We start from the raw sequence: 18,646 nt of genomic DNA, 5'->3' as shown, positions 1-18,646 counted from the left end.
CTCTGCCAAGCATTTTGGCCAGAGCACAGTGGGTGGGCCAGACAGATTGGTTGGTCCCCAAAGAAAGGAAACCTATGGTCTCATGGGTCCCGGAGTCCAGCCTACTCCAGCCACTGCTGTCTCTTTTAGAGCATGCCCATTGCAATCCTTGCAGAAGTGCCCCCTGAGTACATTACTGTCTTGGGTGAGAAATGTCTGGGTGTATAGGGGGAAGGGTCTGCACTGGGGAGGAGGGTGCCATGAAAGAAGTAGAGTTGGGGCATTGGTGACGTACCTTTATTCCATATCTGTTGTGCTGAATCTAAATCTCATTTGAGGAAGTAACTAAATTGTGTAGAAGAGTCTAGAGTGCTTGGCAGGCTGTGTACTGTATCGTGAGATAAGTGGAGTTTCCCTTAGATGTAGTCTTACAGCTCACCTGTCTGTGACTAACTCTTCCCACATCAGCACTAACCTGTGCTATCAGCTTCGTTTCTCTGGGGCTCTGAGGGTGGGCAATTTGTTAAGTCGCTCCACACTGCCACTGGTTTTGATGTGTTTATTATCATAACAAGGAACGTTTTGTATTTTAAAAAGAGAATTTTAGATGTATAATATTTTAGCCCCAAAGTATACATTTCTTGATAGTTTTCAGTGGCAAGACCCGGAAGAAGAGAAATTTTTGTTGGGGAGGACTTTCAGAGTTGTCTCTTAAACATCATCCCATTTGGCTCTTTGTTAAAGGAGTCCAGCACCTGAGTAATTTCTTCTTAACCCTCTGGAGTAGGGCTAGGACCAAAGATGTGCTGTCTGTGAAGAGTTTGGACTTTTGTTTTACTTGTTGTCTTTTTGAGAGATAATGCTTTAAAATCATAAATTTAGCAAAACAAGCATTGGGCCAATGGGAAAACAATGTCCTCTCCAGCTTCCCTACTCTAGCTGTGTGAGATCATGTGCGTTATTTAACCTCTCTGAATCTTCATCACCTTTTCTATTTTTAAATGGACATATTGAAAGAAAAAATTTTAAAGAGCATTGGTACCCAGAATTGGCAAAGAGAGATTGATAAACGATAGGCACTCTCCTCTTTTGTTGATGTGAGCTTCCACTGGTGCAGCTTTTACGGAGGACAGCTTGACAGCGTGTATCAAAATGTTTGTTCTGCTACCCTTTGGCTGTGAAATTTCCCCTTCCCAGAATTTTTCCTGAGAAGATAATTGAATAAGTGTAAAACCAAATGTCTTTATAAAGATATTCAATGCAACCTTACTGAAAATTATGAAAAAAGTTGAAAATTGAAAAAGTTGAAAAGTTGAAAATTATGAAAAAAGTTGGAAAAAATGTTGGAAACAATCTAAGTGTTTGTCCATATAAGAATAGCTAACTAAGCGAGAGAGAGGCATGGACATATATACACTACCAAACGTAAGGTAGATAGCTAGTGGGAAGCAGCCGCATAGCACAGGGAGATCAGATCGGTGCTTTGTGACCGCCTGGAGGGGTGGGATAGGGAGGGTGGGAGGGAGAAAGACGCAAGAGGGAAGGGATATGGGAACAGATGTATATGTATAACTGATTCACTTTGTTATAAATCAGAAACTAACACACCATTGTGAAGCAATTATACTCCAATAAAGTTGTAAAAAAAAAAAAAAAAAAGAATAGCTAACTGAGGGACATCCCTGGCATTCCAGTGGTTAAGACTTCATTCACCTTCCAGTGCAGGATGCGGGTTCGATCCCTGGTCACAGAACTAAGATCCCACATGCCTTGTGGCCAAAAAACCAAAACATAAAACAAGCAATATTGTAGCAAATTCAATAAAGACTTAAAAAAAATGGTCCACATCAAAAAAAAAGTTTTAAAAAAAAACAATAGCTAACTGAATTATATATAAAAACTATAAACATCATGAAATACTATGTGGTCATTAAAAGTGATAATGTACAGGTATATTGATTGGCATGGACAATTATCATAGCATATTAATAAGTAAAAAAAAAGTATCACAGAATGGGCGTGCTCCATCCTAAATAAATGCCCCAACAACCAGTCCTTTTTTATAGGCAAAACCCACAAATTATCTCTGTCCCCTAATCTTTCTCATCTTCCGTGTCTAATCCATCATGAAGCCTTTTAACTCCAAATGTCTTTCAAACCGTCCACTTGCCTCCAACTCCACCATCCCCACATTTAAGCTTGGTGTTCAGTTAATGCTTGTGAAGTGAATGCTGAGTATGGTCCCATTTGTGACATAGCACATCTATTACACATGTGTGTGAAGAAACAGGTGCCTGGAGGGGTGTTCACCAAACTGCTGGCTGTGGTTTCCTGTTAGGTGGTGGAATTCAGCATTATTTTTACCTTTTTGTTTGAATTTTCCTGTGTTGTTTGAAAAATTAAAAAATAATAATGTATAATTTACTGCCTTAGCCAACCCCCCAAAAAACTATTATGAAATAAGGACAATAACCATTACCTTACCGTTCTCTCTGGATAAACATAATGTTCAAATATACTGGTACATGTGAAAGTTTTATAATATGAAAACAAAGTTACTAATATGGTTACTGTGAGCCATCATAATGATAATAATAATTTTTTAAAAACCACAGATGCTAAAATTTCTTGAATACCTGTGCCTAGTGTTTTAGGTGTATTAACTCATTAAGCTTGTGATACTATTAATATTCCCATTTTAGAGGTGAGGAAACTGAGGCCAAGCCAGATTAAATAATTAACCCTGGCAGACCCAGCTGGGAGAGTAGAGTCAGGATTTGAACCAGACACAGTTAAGCCCCAGGGTCTGAGTACTAACCACTGTGCCATAATCATAACACACTGAAGACGCAGCAGAGGTAGAACTTACCTCCAGTGTGTCAGACTCTCCCCACTGTGAAGCCCTTCAAGGGAATTTCATACACTTTACCACCTCTGTTAATTTAGAAAGACTTTCAGGCACTGCTGAATGATTTGGCGAGTAAGGCCATGCCACGTGACCACTGCTGGACGTAGTTTCATAGATTACACATTTAAATATCAGAGGCAGATGACATGGGGAAGAAAGGAGAAACTAATACGTGGGGCATGTTAGTTTTTATCCTCAAGGTACTATGTAGATACCACTGCATTGAATCTTCACAACACGGCAGAAGGTGTTACTGTTTTTGGTCTGCAATCACTGATAAGGTAACTGAGATGTGGATTTATGACGTAATTTGCCCAGGTCTTCACAGCTATTAAGTTGGAGAGGAGGAAGCCCATCAAGACTCCCAGTTTCACTCTGTCCGCCTCTGTTATTCTCCAACTGGGAAGCTATGACCCAGGGGCTGTGTGTCTTAGCAAAGCTATTAAGAGGAAAGACTTTGAGAAGATCAATATGTGGGGGCTTGAAACCTGATCCTTGAGTTTACTAGTTGTGTCGATTGAGGCAGGTTAGCATCATGAGCCTCAGTTTTCTCATCCTCAAATGGGAATAATAATAAAAATATCCCTGCTTCTCAAGGAGAGAATTTTAGTTACTCTGTGTCTTCAATTACTCTTGCAAAAGCGTGTATAAGCCCATACAAAGGATTACAAAGATGTCAATAAGGCTGAGCTTTTAAGAACCCTGGACTGGACATTTCTCAAAACGTGACCACCTATTTTATACCTAATTTCCAAAGTTATCATAAGTGCAGGCTTATTATCATAAGTTCTCTCTGTGTGAAATTTCTTTGCTTTCTTAGTTGGTCTCTTCCTTGTCTTCTCAATAAACCACGCACACTGTGGTGTCTGGACCTTGGCTCCTGGGTGCCTCCTGGCTGGGAAAGCCTTCCCCTCCCTCAGGAACTGAATCAGCTTCCATGTACAACCTCCCTAATCACTTAGGTCTGAAGCGGTGTCCTTCTGTTATCAATGTCCATAACACTGAACAGGCCATTTAATATACATTCCCTTGGAGGTTATATATTTTGTTATGGATTTATGTGTTTTCTTTAAAAATAGCTTACTAAGTCATTGAGGCAAGAGCATGCTTTTTCATCCCCAGAGAGGATAGCACAGGAGACACTCAGTACATAGTTGTTGATTGTTTTGAGTTTAGAGAAAAAGGCAAAAGAATAGGATAAGGTGGCAGCAACTTCATAGAATTATCTCAAGTCCAATAAAAAAGTAAAATGGTTTCCTGACATTGGTTGCAATAGATGAAACTTTCCTTCCCCAGATCTCAGGGTCCCAATTTGGAAAATGGAGTTTGGCCATATCTTTTGTCTACCAGGTTTGACATAAAAAAACCTGATGAATGGTTGTAAGCTCTTTGGAAACATAAAATGGAAGGGGAATACTAAGCAAAAGGACGGATCGATACAGAGTTCAGCTTTAAACTTCTTTCATCTGCTAAAGCTGGTTTTCTTGGCAGTACCAGCAAGATCTGGAATTTTTTAAAAAAAATCATTCTTATAAATGTATTGATTGAATGTATTAAGATGCTTTATTACCATATCCATTTGCTTATAAGAAGGCATCCGTATATGTCAAATATAAGCCTCAAAAGACAATCAAATAAATGAAAATAATGCAAAGCAACTGAGGTTACACAGCATTACAGACTGCATTTTGTTCGTTTTATGTCCATGAAAGAAAAGAACAAAGGGGTTGAAAGCCTTCTAGAATAATAAATGCCACATTCAGTGGAGAAGACACATTTTAATTTGCAAACATCTCCCACTGAGAGTGTAGCAGAATGAAAAAGAACCCTGTCCTGTAGGTACCTTAGTATCTCACTGCCTTTGAAGCTCTAAGGGGACTAGATCTTCAGTTTCCTCCCCTGTGCAGGTAATAGAGAAAAGTGTGAATAAAGAAGTGTTCCATTCCCATATTTATTGCAAAGCATTCTCTATCCTGTTTCCTGATGTGCAAAAGCCAAGTTATAAATTTTTAGTGTACTTTTAAGATTCCAGTGTTTGTCAACCTACTGTCAACACTTGCATCAACAAAGATGGGGTATGAGGTGTTATCTTTGTCATCTTTTCAGCTGTAAACTGGAATGGTGGCCAGAAAAAAAGAAAAAATTAGATTGGGGATTTCTTAGAAAGAGATGTAATAGCTAAGTACCTTATAGATATGAAAATGAAGTACCTTATATGAAATAGAGTACCTTATAGATAAGAGGCAAGACAGCTGGTGAAGAAAAAAAAAAAATTGTACCTAATAGGAGCTGCCCAGGATCCAGGTATCAAGGGGGAAAATGGCATATTCATAGCCCATAGATATCTCTAAGAATTAGAGATTGGGGTATATTATTTCTTGACATGTCTGGAGGCTCCCTGGATGGAAATCCTGGAACATATCTTAGAGAAAGCAAAAAGGCCTCAACAGAGAAGCTAAGAATCAGGCTGTCATTTGCACTAAAATAAAACCTGTAGATATAAATGAAACAGCATGAAATAAAATAACTTCCCAGGTAAAAGGGCTATTAGTACATGATTCTGCAAGTCAAAAGAAGGTTTGGATCAGGAAGGCAAGTCTGGGGTTGAGGGAAGGGGAGGTGGGGTCAGGTATAGTTTAGAGCTGTATTGAAGTCAGGCCAGGGGAAGGCACTAGAGCCCAGTAAATGAGAGCCTAGGAAGCATGACTTCAAAGGAAAATGTGCGTGGTGGACAGGAGGACCCCTGAGGATCAGAAACCTGAGTGTCAATACTTGCTGGGGAAGTGGGCAAGAAATGAAAAGGAGAGCGCCAGGTGAAGCAGCTGGAATCAGGAACCTGGGCTGGAGGACCTGGCAGCAGCCAGTATGAGCTGGAAAAGCAGGAGGAGATTTGAAGCCAGACTTAGTTTTCAGGCCCCAGACTTTAATATTCCTCCTGTGGGGACCAGCGCCTTTGGGTGACATTCACAGAATTTCAGTGTTGGACAGGATTTCAGAGATCATCCGTGAAGTCCCCTCTATGGGCACCAAGCCTTCTGCAGTATTTCCAGTGAGGGAGGGAAACACTTAAAGGAAGTAGGGAAGAGGGGAGAGAAATGGATACTTCTAACCCAATCTATAAACGCCTTACCAGTGAGCTAGGCCCCATGAAGCTAAATTTAAAAATAAGACTCTAATTATTTGTAAGTTAGCTATTTATTTTGTATCCAGAGAACTCTACAGCTACATTCAAATAACCTTTTGCACCCTAACAATCTTAATTGTTCATGTAGTGTTCAGACATTCCATCAGAGAGAAACATTGCTTACTAAGTAGAAAGGAAACGCTATTTTTTCAAAGTCATGTTTTTTTTATATGGACATAGATCTTCACTTCGGGTGCTGGTGATGGAGACTTACAAGCTGTAGGGGACACTGGTGGCCCTGATATCTGAAGAAACCCCGATGGCTTTATCACATATTCCAAGTTTAACTTTTAATTTTAAAAATAAATGAATGGATAAAAGAAACATGTTTGAAAAAGACACAAAACCCTAGTTTTAGTCATGTGTAGGTACTCTATTTTAAGGATGTCTAATTCATAACTCAGATAATGTAGGGGGTGATCAATGAATAGGAGATAATTTCCCATAAGATTTCTTTAAATAGTAAACTGCTTTGCTGCCTGTAGTCCACACATCAATTTATGCAGAACGATTTCTGGTAATACAGTTCATCTCCAATTTATGAGAAAATACTATGTTTCAAAGCAGATTTTAAGTGAGTTTTTTGGAATCCAGAAGCAATTGTCCCAGTTAAGTCCACAGGTCAGCCCACAAAAAAAAAACACACTTTGCACTAATTAATCTGTGAGGCAAGTTTGCTCATCCACTTTTATTCCTCTTTTTTTTTTTTTCCTGCCTCGCCACGCAGCTTGTGGGATCTTAGTTCCCCAACCAGTGATTGAACCCGGGCCACTGCAATTAAAGCACCAAGTCCTAACCACTAGACTGCTAGGGAATTCCCACTTATCTACTTTTAGATCAAAAAAACTTTTAAGCAGGTAAAAAGCTATGACCACCCCATCTAAATAAATTCACCTGCTATACACTTGCACACAAAAATTGGTGTACAATTTGAAGAGGTAAAAGAACCCATTCAAATTTGCCCAAAGGTAGAGAATAATCATATTCAATAATTCTTTGGGAAAAGGTATATGTATTTTGGTTTCAGGTACTTACTAAGAGAGAGGGGTTTCTCCATCCCCCGTGAGGCTAAATGTGAGAGCCAGGGGTTTCCCATAATTCTAAAAGTTCAGTAGAATCTATGGTGTGGCAGAAGTGCTGTTTGTCCACTCTTAGTTCCAAGGAGGACCAGCATGCTTTCTAATCAAACGCCTCAACAGATTGCTTTTTCTTCCCCCTCAATTTTTTATTTTACTTATTTAACATCTTTATTGGAGTATAATTGCTTTACAATGGTGTGTTAGTTTCTGCTTTATAACAAAGTGAATCAGCTATACATATATCCCCATATCTTCTCCCTGTTGCGTCTCCCTCCCACCCTCCCTATCCCACCCCTCTAGTTGGCCACAAAGCACCGAGTTGATCTCCCTGTGCTATGCTGCTGCTTCCCACTAGCTATCTGTTTTACATTTGGTAGTGTATATATGTCCATGCCACTCTCTCACTTCGTCCCAGCTTACCCTTCCTCCTCCCGTATCCTGACAGAGGAAGAAGAAACAACCCGAGGGTGACTATATCCTTTATGTTTTCCCTCTCCCCTCACTATTGACAGCCCTCCCTTCATGATCTGCCATAGACTGACTCTTTGATAAAGAAAAGGATGACGAAATCTAGAAAAGAAGGAGAGAAAGAGAAGAAGTAGATACCAGGTTGTACTGTTGAGGAAGAGGGTGAGAGAAATACAAATTCTTGCCTCCGTGGTCTACCAGCTGCCGTTACTACTCGTAATTTTAGGTGTGCAAAGAAAGTATTTGTTAGGTATTTGTAGCCAACCAGCAACTCCCTGACATCCTCTCATCAATAGCAAAATATTGCATACTGCTGGTTTTGTAAGTCAAGAAACCCAGTGAAAAGCTCTAAAAGAATCTTCCTTGGATCTGAATCCACATACATTTCTGACTTCTCAGAGAGCCTTAAGGTTGGAAAGCTTCAGAATCCATGGGTACATGAAGGAAGAAAGTGGTAGTAGTATTCTTCAGCAGATGTGAAAAACTATCTAAGAGAACACCAGAACCAGAAGACCATGGGTGGTCTGAAGAGTAGGATGGGAGAACATAGTAACCATTTCGTTCTAGGGATCAAACAGCCACCCTGGCTGCAGAGCTTCCTTCCGAGGCAGCATGATATACATGATGTGCTTCAATCCAGGTGTTGGGACCAAGTCCTACTGAACATGTGCTTTTGCGCAAACAGCAAGCATGTTCTTTGGTGAAGCTTTGTTCACCTGAAACACGTCTCTCATTCTCTCTTGGCTGCTTCATCTTTTGGATGAGGAGAATGGAAGTCTGTGTAATTTAGACTGCTCAGTCAGCAAACCATGGAAGAATCGAGACTTCCAAGTGGGTCAGCTAGCTCGGAACCAAAGCCCTATCTCTAGACCGTACCGAGGAAAGTCAGCGCCATTTTGCCATCTTTCTCTCTCTCCTTCCCTCCTCTTCCTCCACTTCGATCTTCCCCTCCCCCTCCTTCTCCCTTCCTTGCGCTCCCATTTCTCCCTCCAGTGGTAGATTAGTAATACCTGGGGGTATTCATAATCTTCCTGCTTTCCTCCTTCCCCACACCCATCTTGACTCCTGTCCTCCCTCCCTCCCTCCCTCCCTCCCTCTTCCTTCCCTCTTTCCTTCCTTCCTCTCTTTGCAAGGTCTTCTTACCAGCTTCCACCCATTTTCTTATGTAAAGCACTTTTGAATTCCAGCCATCTGTGAATACAAGGCAGTGAAAAATATTGAAGTCACATCAAATTCCACTTGCTCTGCCAGTTAAAAATACAGATGCTTCCTGTTTTATGCTTTCCTCTCACTTTCTCTGGAGCTTAAACATGAAAATATGTTCAATGATAAAAACCAGCACATATTCCCTTTCACCAGGAAACATATTGCAAACAATGAAAGGTAGAGTTATTTTCCCAAGTCCAGCGGGGTATTAAGATGTTGGAAGAATCATACATAGAACCATAATTTCATAGAAGAAGAACATAATTATTCACAACGATCGCATTTTATAGGTGAAGAAATTGAGATCACAGGGAGTTGTTGTAATTGTTCTCATATGTGGTCCTCATGGACTTGCCAAAGTTCACATCCGCCTACGTTTTCACCTAGCATAGCTGGGCCTCAATTGCTCCATGATGCTTTTTTGCTATCCACCACTTTCAAATAGGATTCTTTGGCTACTGGGAGAGGCCAAATCCTTGAGCAATGAAGCATTAGCTTGAAACTCAGTTTATGTGCGGGAGTGAGAAAAAGCAATGCTGGACTGAGAGTCAAGACAACTGCGTTCTAGTTACACCTCTGTTGCTACCTATCAAACCTTGACAAAAATTTCTACTCTTGGCCCACGAAGGGGCTGGGTCAAATGATCTCTAAATTTCCTTCCAGCTCTTTGAGACTTGATGATTTTTTCTCCCTTTACATTTCTGCTGACTCAAGAGTATATGACACTGGTCAGGTTATTAACTGCTGTAAATCTCCATTTTTCCAAGTGCAAAGGGAGAGGAACACATTCCCATATTTTCCTAGCTTATACCTACTATATGATCTTGAATTAAATGGACTGTTTTTAGAAATCACGTTAAGTCTTTTATATCTATAGATATTCTAGCTTTAGCGCTTATTAAATAAGACAGTGGTCATACCGCTGGGCATATCCTTCGCTATAAAAACACTGTATTGACCGCGATTCTCACCCCTCTTGGCTTCCACCACATCTTTTTATATAAGCTGTTATAACCCTTGTAGTACTATGGTATAGCACATTGTATGTCACTGTGTTCTCCCCCTCCTGTCATATCTGGTCCTATCCTAGCATTTCCTGTCTCAATGACTAGCTCCTCATCCGTTTTACTGATGTGTGATACTTTCTCACTGTATATTTCTTACTTCCTTATATCCAATGATTCACCAAGGCCTTATTGATCTTATCTCCCCCATGTCGTTCAAATTCATCTGCTTCTCCTTCTTTCTCCCACTATGGCCTAGTCCACTGCCTAAACCCCCCAATGGCTTTTCACTACTACTTTTTTTAAAAAATATTCAATTGCACATGTTTTTATTGAAAAGAATTCAGGTTTTTCATTTCATCACTAGACTGCTGTATGGAAAAAAATTTTGTTGAGTGAAGAGTTTATAACTGTGTTATAAAGTTATATATGCATGAGCTATGTTTTTTTCCCTCTATTTTTAAAAAATGTAGTTGATTTACAAAGTTATGTTAGTTTCAGGTGTTCAGCAAAGTGATTAATTTATATATATATATATATATATATATATATAAAAAACATAATGCTATAATGTATATTTTTTCAAGCTTTTCCATTATAGGTTATTACAAGATATTGAATATAGTTCCCTGTGCTATACAGTAAGTCCTTGTTGTTTATCTACTTTATATATAGTAGTGTGTGTCTGTTAATCCCAAACTTCACTACTCTTGATATGAAGATCAGGATCCTTACCAACACTTCCCCAGCAGGCAGTTCCTGGCCCTTGCCTCTGTTCCCAGTCTCCTACTGTATCCACCTAACCCACTGGTGTCCTCCTTAGGTCCCCTTCCTTGCCATCCTCTCTTTGGAGACAGGCTTTGCTGTTCCCTGTGGTTATAAAGTGCCCCCTAGCAGTCATCTAGTTAACTCTTATTCTTCTGGATTCACACTAATGACCCTGTCCTCAGGGAAGCCTTCTCTCACGTCCCTAAGTCAGTTCCCTCTGTTCTTTGTCCTCAGTGCTCTCCATAGCCTTGTTTTTCTTGCAGTCATCATAGTTGCAGTTTTACACTTGCTCCTGTGATGCTTTTAAAATTGTTTTTGGATACCTTCTCCCTCCCAGGTCTATCTTCCTGTCATCATTGGAACTGCAGTGCCTAGCACAGTTTTGGGCACATAATAGGTACACACTAAAATGTTGTTGGACAAATGAGTAAATTCATGAATGGAAAGAAAAAATAGAAGCTCCTGAGATCAAGGGCTATATCCTCACTTCTTCACATTCAGGGTTGGAACCAGCTCTAAGAGGCCATTAATAAATTAGTGTTCAGAGAATAAAGCTGATGAACATTGAAGCACCCACTGGGCTAGGAAGTTCAGAAGTTTTGTTTAAAGTGCTAAGATATGGAGTTACTAATGTTTTAAAGGAGCAACACTGTTAAATATAAAATAACTGTTCATCAATATAGCCTCTAACCAAGCCTCAATATACTGCAAAAAGAAGTATTTCAGATGTCAGCTTCGAGCTGCCTTTCATTATATGTATAGAGAGAAACACCAAGACAAGCTTTAAGTGCTATAAATTCAAATAAGAGGGAAATCAGTAAAAACTGGAGTTACCAGGAAAAGCTCCCAAGAGGCTATGCTTGAATTGTGCTTTGAAAGTTAATTATAGTTTGAACAGGGGAGTGTGTGTGGCTTGTTTCTTTGCTTTCTGTTTTTATCTTTTTCAAATTTTTCTCATTTATTTATTTATTTATTTATTTGGCTGTGTCAGGGCTTAGCTGCGTCATGCAGCATCTTCGTTGAGGCATGCGGGATCTTTCGTTGTGGCCTGCAGGCTTCTCTCTAGTTGTGGTGTGCGGGGTTTTCCTTCTCTAGTTATTGGAGCCTGTGCCTGGAGCCCTGGCACAGGCTCCAGGGCGCGTGGGCTCTGTAGTTTGCAGCACACGGCTCTCTCGTTGAGGTGCACGAGCTTAATAGTTGTGGCGCACGGGCTTAGTTGCCCCGCGGCACGTGGGATCTTAGTTCCCCGACCAGGGAGGGAACCCGCGTCCCCTGCATTGGAAGGAGGATTCTTTACCACTGGACCACCAGGGAAGCCCCTGGCTTGTTTCTTGAAGATCTGTCTACATGTTGACTGATCCCCATTTGCTCTTTCTCATACACTGTCCGCCTGGCTCCCCCAAACTCTGTGTCCTGGGATGCTGGCATCAACAGACTCCCTTGCCCTCTGTCTTCAAGTTGGGTTTCCTCAAAGGGAGGCACCGGCAGGAGGTTGTAGGGTGGAAGGAGAGAATCCTAGGTGTTCATTTCCCCATGAATGCTCCTTACCTGGTCAAGGTTGGCAGTAACTGATTCCTCTTCTGAGGGCCACAGCTCCTGTCGGATGCCGCCTTCTAACTTACAGCTACAGTTTCAGTGGGTTACCCCTTCAGACCTCGGGGTGATAATGGCTTTCTGATGCTCTGATCCCCAGGATACACTTAGGCTCTGTATTTATTCATTGTGGGGATGTCGTATGTTTCCTGCCAAAAATGAGGGAGTGAGATAAAAAAAAAATTGGTAAAGAAACTGTCAGCGTGTCAGTGGGCATTCTTCTCCAACAAAATATAGTTGTATTTTTCTCCTCTTGGTTGTTCAGTTCAGAGGATACATATGCTTTACCTCAAAACAGATCACCAAGCAGGCATCACTTTAAACTGATTTTCACAAGCTGACCAGCAGAATGAAACGTGTGTCCCTAAGTAAAACAGAATAAGATGGGCCGATAGACGATAGAGCACCTGCTCCCCCCTCCCCTTTCCCCACCACGTACACTTACTGCACTGAGTGGATCTTCAGAGAAGATAAGCCAGTAAGAGAGAAACCCCCATCTCTGCCCCCCTCCCTAGGTAGGTATCGACATAGAAACACTCCAGTTTTTCCTAACATCATGGACTCAGGAAAGAGGAAACGTGAGAGGCCATCCCTGCTGGAATGGTTGGGAGCTAAGGGTGTGGGTAGGAAGGAGAGCACAGTTAAAGTACTGAGGTATGAGCCCAGAAAAAAGCTTCCCTGTCACATCCATCCTGACTGTGAAATCCATCCATCCAAGACATACCACCCTAGATAGACACTCACTCCTCCTGCAGAGGAGATTGGCAGGGGTCAGTGGTGCTTTACCCATGGGCCAGAGGGAGCTGTTGTCCCTTCATCTGCCACGATTCACACCTATTGAGAGGAGAACAATGGCCAATACACAGAAGCCTTCCTTGGGACCAACTTTTGAGTTGTATAAGCAGTAAAAGCAGCGTTGATCTTCGCTTCTCAGCATTTTCATCAGTAGCAGCAAAACGAGTAGCTTAGCCAGCATTGTGTAGGACTATAAACTTTAACTGCTGAACTACGTCCATTGGTTAAAAAAAATTCAGCCTGTATGTGGCAATTGGGAATAGAATGATTTCCTCTAAAATTATTCCAAGTATTTTTAAAATAAATACTTGGTTGATGAAAAATATAGAATCTGTGTGATAGTTAGGATAACTGAATACATTACATAATATCCTTTGCCAAAAAGAGCTTACATTATTACAGTGGTTAGGAGGGAAATTAATCTGAGTAATCTTAATATAATAGTGCTAATAATCATAATGGAATGAATCACCCTGTATTGCAATTATGATTCCGTAATATATATTTTTGGAGATCAACTCTTTCATGACGAGTTGGAATGGAATGCAGTAACAGGAGAGCAGTGATTTTGGCTAACACCTTAAATATTCTGAAAAAAGCTAGCACCATAGAAGAATCCATTTTCTCCACTGAATTATTAAATGCCCAAAGAAGTATCATGGGGCAGATAAAGAAGAAGATGAGTCTGGAAATGTTAGATTGGCCTCTGATGGACAGAATTGTCAATTTATTAATGAAGCATGGCTTGTGTTGAACAAGACAAGCTGGGTCAAGCATTTGAAGATGTTTTTGAAGTACTGAGGCAACATTCAACTGGTGATCTTCAGTACTCCTCAAATTACAAAAATGACCTGGCTTTCATCAACCACTGTTCTCATGTCAGAGGAAATTCCAGCAGCTATGGTGTGCTGCCCACAGAGGAACTGGTCTACAATTGGAGAACAGTAATATATTTATATAGAACAATGCTGCGGACCTCTGTTTTGAAGGAAATATTCATCAGTCTCTGCAGAACATCCCTGAAAACCAGCTGGTGCAAACTACTCTTCTCCAGCAAAAGGGAGGAAAAGGTAGGAAGAAGCTCCGACTGTTTGAATACCTTCATGAATCCCTGTGTAATCCCGAGATGGCATTTTGTAGTCAGTGGATGGATCAAACCAAAGACATCTTTCGGTTTGTATCAAAAAACAATGAAAAACTTGCCCAACTTTGGGGGAAAAGAAAAGGCAACCAGAAGACCATGACTTACCAGAAAATGGCCAGAGCACCGAGGAATTATGGAGGAACTGAGGAAGTCATCAAAATCCAGAGAAAGTTAACTTACCAGTTCAGTGAGGCCATTCTCCAAAGACTGTCTCCATTTTATTTCTTGGAGGAAGAGATCTTCAACTCACAGTATGTTCAACCTGATCAAGGATATCTCAGTTTAAATAACTGGAATGCAAGTTATAATTATACATTCACCAATTACCATGATCTAAGTCACCCTGATGGCTAAATATACTCTTATATATCAAAATTTTCTGGCATCAGAAATCCCTACAAGTTTTAGGATTTTTCTCTGAAAGCAAATACTGAAAAACAAAACAAAAAACCCAGACTTCATTATTGCTCTCTTTTATGAAGTAGCATATAATCTATACTAACTTGTTGAAAAATTTTGCCAGTGAACAACTTTAAAATGATCAAGTCCCATTTGAAAATATAGACTAAATGTCCTTCCTTTTACTATTGTCTATGTAATACTTCCTTCTAGATTAATAATGCTAGTGGAGATACTGTGATTTCCATATTGATTTAAACATTATTTTCCTGTCATACACTCAGACAAAAAAAAAACCCTCTAACATGTGTCCAACAGCTTTAGCAACAAAACAAAAAAATGATTGCCTGTGATAGTGTTCCTGCTAAATTACATTCATGGCTTTAAAAAGTTCAGTGACTAAAACTAGAACTACCATATGATCTAGCAATTCCACTCCTGGATATACATCCAAAGAAAATGAGAACACTAATTTGAAAAGATATATGCACCCCAATGTTCACAGCTGCATTTTTTTTTTTTTTTTGGCCACACCACACAGCTTGTGGGATCTCAGTTCCCCAACCAGGGATTGAACCAGGCCTCTGCAGTGAAAGCACAGAATCCTTACCACTAGACTACCAGGGAACTCCCATAGCAGCATTATTTATAATAGCCAAGATATGGAAGCAACCTAAATGTCCACCAACAGATAAATGGATAAAGAAGATGTGGCAAATACAAACAAAGGAGTACTACGCAGCCATAAAAAAGAGTGAAATTTAGTCATTTGCAACAACATGGATGGACCTGGAGAGTATTATGCTTAGCGAAATAAGTCAGCGAGTGAAAGACAAATACTGTATGTTATCATTTATATGTGGAATCTAAAAATTGAAACAAATGAATATAACAAAATAGAAACAGACTTAAAGATATAGAGAACAAATTAGTTACCAGTGGGGGGAAGGAAGGAGGGAGGGGGCAAGATAGGGGTGGAGGATTAAAAGGTACAGACTACTATGTATAAAATAAATAAGATACAAGGGTATAATATACAGTACAGGGAATATAGTCAATATTTTATAATAGCTTTGAATAGAGTATAATCTAGAAAAATACTGAATCACTATGTAGTACACCTAAAACTAATATAATACTGTACATCTGAAACTAATATTGTAAATCAACTATATTTCTATAAAATAAATAAATAAAAAGTAAAAAGTAAAAACTTAAAAAAAAAAAAAGAAGTATATGAGTCTGGCAGAGGAAGAGTGTGTATTTCTTCTCCTAGGAGACATCTTGTGGAAGCCAAGTTTGGAGAGAGAGTGGGGTAAGGAAGGGTGGGCTGGAAGAATTCTCAAGGCAAAGCACAGATACCCACAGAATGTGTTATTCAGGCCTCGGCTCCCATGGGCAAGCTGGATTCACTCTAAGGGAATAAGAATACGACCAATTCAAATATGCAGCACAATGCAAAGCATATTCCTTAAGCTACTAATTTCATTGCCATTATAAACTCTAGGCATGTGTCTCTAAATTGATGTGAAAGAAATATTGGATCTCAGAAAATATATCAACTGTCATCATGTTGGCAACCTAATCTATACCTGAAGATTGCTGAAATATTTGGACCAGAAGTGAATGGATCGGTCATCTCCGTTTTGTGAGAGAGTGTGTAAGTGTTTCACCTGGGATTCAGTTGAGTTAGTGTTTCATAAGCATAGATATAAATTTGGCTAAGGGGCACAGTGACAACGCAGCAAAAGTCATGGGAAAAAAACCATTGTATTTTCAGACTAAAAATTAAGTGTGAAAAAATTTTCTAAGAACAGAAGTACCTCAGGTAAATGACATTTTTAAAAAGTAACTGAAAGATAAAACAGAACATATAACAGAAATGGTAATAAGAAGTCTCAGTTCCATGGGACGTATTTGCCAATTACTCTCTTCTTCAGCCATACTTGAGTTCTGAGATAAACTCAAGACTCTTGAGTTATGACTAACCATATATGTTTTGTGAATTGGAGAGTGGGTTAGCAAATTCAGCGTTCAAAAAAAATTGTGGGATTTACTACTATGCTCTTCTGGATTATAAATTTGGAAGAAAGTTGCTGCCTAGAAATATGTGCTGTGTGTAATTACTCCCACCTGCTGGGTAAAATCTTTACTACATGGGCATTGAACTTCACTGCCACCGCAGGGTGAGGAAGAATGCAATACGACCCAGCCACATCACAGGGTTTGTGAACAAGATCCTTTGTTCACGGTGGCTCTTGGCCTGAGGGTCACTTCCAACTTCCAAATGTAGCTTAACTTAGACTGGAAACCGCAAGGCAATGCTTATCCTCTGAACAGAAAGATTTATTTCTCCCCTAAAAGAAAAGCAAGTGGAGGGGGAATGGAATGACCAATGGACCTGCCATATTTATCCAATAGGTGGTTAAGCTCTAAGGGAAGTGAGACAGGAAGGGAAATGGTTCTAAGTTCCCGTTTTTCAGCTAATGGGCCCAAATGGCAGGAACTTTTCCTTCGTCATTGGACACCCTACATGCACTATCCCTCAGATCTTCTTGGTGTGTGTGAAAGTGCTGAATTCTGAAACAGAGATGAGTTTCCAACTCTTAAAGTGACACTACACTGTTTGGTAAAGGGTAGTGGGAACCCACAAGACTATATTACAGTATTTGATGATCTGGGCATCAAAACATGGGCAGGCTTTTGTTTCTAAGTGGAAGGGAAGTTTTCTGGGGATGTAAAACCTGGGAAGAACATGAATAAGCATCTATGCTACTGTATTAATAACTCCTTTCACCCTTGGCAGGTGAGATGAGGCTTAGGAGCAAACATGGTTTGGGTTTTCTTTTCTTTTGCTTTGCTCACCACCACTGCTACCTCTCCCCACCAGTAGTTTAGGAAGGAGAGCTCCAGAAATGTAATCCTCTTTTGTCCCCAAGAATGGGTCACAATTGGAAGTGTATAACTACTCCATCTTAACTAATCTCCTCAGTCCTGGAAGAAGACAGACATAGTTAGCAAAGGTGAAGACACTGGTATGTCAGGAATAGAATTCATGTTAGGGTTCTTGGCCTTGACTTTGGCTCTTGTGTGATTGACAAAGCCGAAGATCTTCCTTTTATGCTAAGAAGTCTTTGGTTAAATTGCAGGCTTGGTTTTCTGTCCTTCAGCAACTAAAGTAAAGAGAAATCAGTGGCAACATAGAACTTATGAACCACTGGCTCCTGTAACTGGCAATGGCAACTGTGTGAATGTGTGTGTGTGTGTGTGTGTGTGTGTGTGTGTGTGTGTGAGTGAATTTCTTGTTTTTCTTCTTATTTTTATTTTCTCACTTTACCCCACCTCAACCTTTTAATCACTCTTCATTCTGTATGTTCTGTTGCCTTCATGTCTTCCTTCTCTTGGTTTCCCTATTCTACATCCCTTTTTCCTTTACTCTTTTAACCTCACTTATAATCACGCCATCAGCTGTAAACACTATGGAAAACACTAGTTTCACCGTCTCCATGTGAAAAAAAGAAAAATTCAACCAAGGGAGAGGCTGAAAACATCTATCTTTGAATTTAGAAGGCTTTCTGCCAAGAAAATTATCTTCTGAACCTCCTTGGATCTTGCTGTCCTCATGAAACACACCAGCCAATAAGCTGCCTCCCGACATGAGCTTGACTATCTGGGTTGACTTTGGCTGTGCGCTGTTCCAGCCAATGAAAGCAGACACCCTAAGCCAGTGTTTCCCAGATAGTTAAATTTTATGGGACAGTAAAATCTCCAAAGAAAAAAAGGAAGAGACTGATATAGATTGCCTTTTATTTCGATTTTAACAAGTAAAACATTTTTAAAACTCCATTGTTACCATTATGTCACAAAAAGGGGCATTTTAGGAAAGATAATCTCAACATAAGTTGAATAAATTTAGCCTATGAAAAACCCACTGCCTTGCCTTTATTATCTCGGTTTATCAAAGACTGGGTATGGATATCAACCAGCACTGATACAACTTTAGATCCTTGAGTCCAGTAAAATTGTTCCTTTTCCCATACCAGTGGTTAAGCTGGTTGCTTTGCCTCTCAGGGGCCCTTATATCCTGCTGCCTTTATACTGAGACTCTCCATTTCATTC

The 18,646-nt window shown here is 40.1% G+C and overlaps 1 protein-coding gene and 1 pseudogene across 2 annotated transcripts in view; both read left to right on the top strand.

The window, feature by feature from the left end:
- NRG1 (neuregulin 1) overlaps positions 1-18,646 on the top strand; it is a gene marked incomplete at its 5' end in the record, with an annotated part of 1,032,208 nt that overhangs the window by 471,831 nt on the left and 541,731 nt on the right. The window lies entirely within an intron of this gene.
- LOC308608103 (transcription factor Spi-C-like) lies at positions 13,725-14,482 on the top strand (annotated as a pseudogene). Its single transcript has one exon. The product of its transcript is annotated as a transcription factor Spi-C-like (transcript).

The sequence above is a fragment of the Mesoplodon bidens genome (assembly GCF_964165515.1).
Source record: "Mesoplodon bidens genome assembly, chromosome: 20".
NCBI classification, from domain to species: Eukaryota; Metazoa; Chordata; class Mammalia; order Artiodactyla; family Ziphiidae; genus Mesoplodon; species Mesoplodon bidens.
Note: the sequence above shows the minus strand (reverse complement) of the source record. Positions and strands in the feature narration are given on the sequence as shown.